Source organism: Anopheles merus, unplaced genomic scaffold, assembly GCF_017562075.2.
Source record: "Anopheles merus strain MAF unplaced genomic scaffold, AmerM5.1 LNR4000434, whole genome shotgun sequence".
Classification (NCBI taxonomy): Eukaryota; Metazoa; Arthropoda; class Insecta; order Diptera; family Culicidae; genus Anopheles; species Anopheles merus.
This window is the reverse complement of record NW_024428014.1, coordinates 18,477-23,095: the sequence shown is the minus strand read 5'-3', so window position 1 is coordinate 23,095 and position 4,619 is coordinate 18,477.

Genomic DNA, 4,619 nt, shown 5'->3' with positions numbered 1-4,619 from the left:
CAATGGATGGCACAGAACTGTGTTGCAGCCGGAAATAAAAACGGGGTGAACCAGAACAAACAAGTTTTTTGAAACTTTTTTTTCCCTTTTTTGGTCAAAAAAGCTATCAACAGTTCAACAGTGACAGGTCGTTAGGGTGAAAGAAGAAGGCAGCCCCAAAAAAAAACCATAAGAGACTACAGCTGCGACCCGCATACAGGACGCGTGGAGAATGAATGAAGAGATTTAGCCAGACATTCGGCCACTTGAGGAGATTTACTTTGATTGACCAGAACCGGATCCGGGGTCTGGCCTTGTGGATGGGACAGTAAAACATGACCACCGGGCGAACAGGACGAACCGGGCGCCGTCCAGCTGACGGATGCGTTCAAGAATGAGCACTTCCTTCCTATGCCGCTGCTGGTCCGCACAATGAGTTCAAATTTCGCTTCCCACGCTTGGAGTTTGAGTGTCGCTGGGCATAAAAAATCCAACCCTCCCCCCCCCCAATCCACCCCATCCCCATTTCCCGGCGTACTTAAACCCGACGGCCGACGGTTGGGAAAGGACATTTCGGGACGCAATTGAGCATGCTGTCGAGTTCGTGCTCGAGTGTGTGTGTGTGTGTGTGTGTGTGTGTCCTGGGCTGCGGGGGACGAAACCGTACGGGACGATGTTATGTTGTGTAACAAAATGTGAAGAGTGCTCAGTTAATGGTGCTTCTCGGAAAGCTGAACATAGATTAATGATAAGCTTCTCTTGTAAGTGGAGAGTGTTGTGAGGGCATTTGTGTAAGAAAGGAAAAGCGCTAGTGGTAGTGAGAGAGAGAAATAACGGTAGCGAGATCAGGAGAACGAGAGCGAACTAGGAACGAGTAGCGAGAGAGAGAACGCGCAGCGTTAAAATCGGGAGCGCGGGTTAAGCGCGGGGAGTTGAATTCGGACCGCGAAGCGAATAACATGTTGTGAACGAAAGTAATCAATAAAGCGTTATTTGTCTTAAACCAAATAAAAAACTCCACATTTGGTGTCAGAAGTGGGATGAAAATCCAGACAACAGTGCGTGTAGCTGTGGGATAAACATCCAGACAACAGTGGTTTTACGTGTAGCTTGTGGAATTAACAAGAGTGATTAGAACGTTGAGTAGATTGATCTAAGAAAATCAATTGAAGTGAGGGAAAAGTGATCCCGTGACTAATTGATTTGAGGTGATCAGAGTTAGACTCAAATTTCTGTGGAGTGAAAGTCAGTCAAAGTGAAGGAAAGTGTTTGTTCCTGTGACCGATTGATTTTCGCCAAACAAGTTGACTGATCAAAAATGGATGAGCTGGAGCAGCGCATTCTTGATCTGTGTGAAGAATTCACTAAGACTGGCCTAGCGAAAAGGTGCCAGCAAAAAGGGTTGCCCTCAACGGGAACCAAAGAAGAAATGGCAAGAGCACTAGTGGAAAGTAAAGAAATATCCAGCGCGAATGATTCTACAATGGATCAATTTCATGACGCGGATGAAAAATCTGAAGCGGCAGCTAGCAGTGCAGCGGCGAAAGTGGAACCGAGCATAGTGCAGCAGCCCTACTCCTTTAGGGACGTGGAAGAGGGAATTGAGGCGTTTTGTGCAGATGGCTCAGTAGATTTTGCTGCGTGGCTGACAGATTTTGAGGAAGTTGCGACCATGGCGGGATGGTCAGATGAACAAAAATATGTGATGTGTCGAAAAAAGTTGGTGGGCACAGCGAGAAGTTTTTTGCTAACGATGCGTGGGGTCTCATCGTTCGGGGCTCTTCGCAAGGCGCTAGTAGCAGAATTCGGTGAAAAAGTGCGTCCGATGGACATTCATCGTCAACTTGCATCACGACGACGAAAAAAAGGGGAATCTGCTTTGGATTTCATTTACTCTATGCAGCGAATTGCCAAACAGATTGACCTTGACGAAGAAAGTGTGTGTGAGTACATTGTTGATGGTATCGCGGAGAGCGAAGCGCAACGCGCGGCATTGTACGAAGCGCGCACGGTGAGAGAGTTGAAAGAAAAAATTGCCTGGCAAGAGCGTGCAGCGCAGAAACAAACACGTGCGGTGAGATCTGCATGGCACGAGCGCGCGGGGCAGAAAGAGAACAAAAGTTTGCCGGTTCAAGACACAATTCCTGTGAAAAATGCAACAAAAGCGCGGTGTCTTAATTGTGGTGTGATGGGACATATGGTACGGAATTGTCCAGAACAAAGAAGTGGACCACGGTGTTTTCAGTGCAACGAGTTTGGGCATCGTGCGAATCAGTGTGGGCAAAGGAATAAACAACAACCGGGTACAAGTGCAAACCTGATAAACCATGTCCAAGCTGAGCTACCGACAAAAATGGTCCAGTTGGGGGGAAAAAATATAAAAGCGGTTATTGACACAGGCAGCGAAGTGTCGATTGTCCGTCAAGACACTTTGCAAGATTTAGGGTGTGTACAGCAAAGGATCGAACAATCCATACAACAATTGCGTGGTTTGGTGGAATCATACAAAAGCCGATAGGCGAATTGGTAACAAACATTGGCATCGATGAAGTTGAATACGAAATCAGTTTGTTGGTGGTCTCTCCAAATTCGATGAAGGTTCCTATGCTGGTAGGCATGAATTTTCTTCGAAGTGTTTGTTACGCTATAACCAACGCTGGAGTGCAGATTTCTAAGAAAAAAAGTGACAATGAGGAATCGGGTAGCGATCACGAAAGTGCTGTGTATAAGATTGATTGTGAACAAATCCAAGAACTGGAAGTGCCGGAGAAGTTTCGAGACAAGGTACAAGCGCTGAAAAGTCAATACGAAGCTTCAGTGGTGGATAATTACGAAGACAATTGTCCCATACAAATGAAGATAGTGTTGGAAGAAAACGCGTCACCTTTTCGGCATACGCCCCGTCGCTTGCCTTTAACGGAGGAAGAAGCAGTCGAAAACCATGTAGGGGAATGGTTGAGGAAGGGAATTGTTCGTCCATCGACGTCAGATTTTGCAAGTCGCGTTGTGGTAGTGAAGAAGAAAGACGGCACTAGTCGGATTTGTATCGACTTTCGGAAACTGAATACAATGGTTCTAAAGGATGGGTTTCCAGTTCCATTGTTAGAAGAAGTTTTAGAGAAACTTCAGAGTGCAAAGGTGTTTACCGTTATGGATTTGGAAAACGGTTTTTTTCATGTGCCGATAGAAGAAGCTAGCCGCAAGTATACCGCATTCGTTACAAAATCGGGATTATTTGAATTTAATCGTGTGCCATTTGGACTATGCAACTCGCCAGCGGTGTTCATAAGGTTTGTGAATTATGTTTTTCAAAATTTGTTAAGAGAGAATGTGTTGCATATTTACATGGACGATATCGTGGTTTGTGGTAGTACGGCTGAGGAGTGTTTAGAAAAAATGGGGAAAGTGTTTGAAGTAGCAGCCCAAAATGGATTAAAAATAAAGTGGAAAAAGTGTCGTTTCCTTCAAACATCGATTGAGTTTTTGGGACATCATATTGAAAACGGATCGATTTGGCCTGGACAAGAAAAAGTTAGTGCGGTGAAAAATTTCCCTATACCGAAAAACATAAGAGCGGTGCAAGCGTTTTTGGGTTTGACAGGATTTTTTAGGAAATTTATAAAAGGATATTCTATTATGGCCAAGCCTCTTACTGACTTGCTGCGGAAGGAGGTAGATTTTAAAATGGGTAGTGTAGAAATCGAAGCCTTTAATGATTTGAAAAGTGCGTTAGTGAAAGAACCGGTGCTCAAAATATACGATCGAAATGCTAAAACAGAAGTGCACACGGATGCTTCCATCAAAGGGTTTGGGGCAACAATGTTGCAATGGTTTGATGGAGAGCTGCATCCCGTATATTTTTGGAGCAAGATGGCAACCGATGCAGAGGCCAAACATCACAGCTATGTGTTGGAAGCAAAGGCTATTTATCTTGCGTTGAAAAAATTCAGGCATTATCTCCTGGGGATAAAGTTTAAGCTTGTGACCGACTGTAATGCATTCAAACAAACATTGAAGAAAGCAGACGTTCCGCGAGAGGTGGTGCAGTGGGTTATTTGCTTGGAGGAGTTTAGTTTTGAGGTGGAACATCGTGCCGGAGACCGATTGAAACATGTCGATTGTCTCAGTCGATATCCACAGTTAACAATGATGGTGACATGTGAAGTGACGGCTCGTGTTAAAAGAAATCAACAAAGGGACGATTCGATAAAGGCGATAGTTGAAATTCTTAACACCAGACCGTACGAAGATTACAAGATGAAAGGAGAACTTTTACACAAGTGTGTCGAAGGACAAGACCTTTTAGTGATTCCGCGTGATATGGAAAAACAAATAATTTCGGACATTCATAGTGAGGGTCATTTTGGACTACGCAAAACCATGCACGCCATAAAACAACGGTATTTTATACCGCATTTAGAGCGAAAAGTGAAACTGATTCTCAACAGCTGTGTGAAGTGTATCATCCACAATAAGAAGTTAGGACGAAAGGAAGGGTTCCTGCACCCCATTGACAAGGGAGATCAGCCACTGCAAACCCTTCACCTCGATCATGTAGGGCCGATGGACGCTACGGGAAAGCAGTACAAATACGTTTTGACTGTAGTGGATGGTTTTTCCAAGTTCGTCTGGTTGTACCC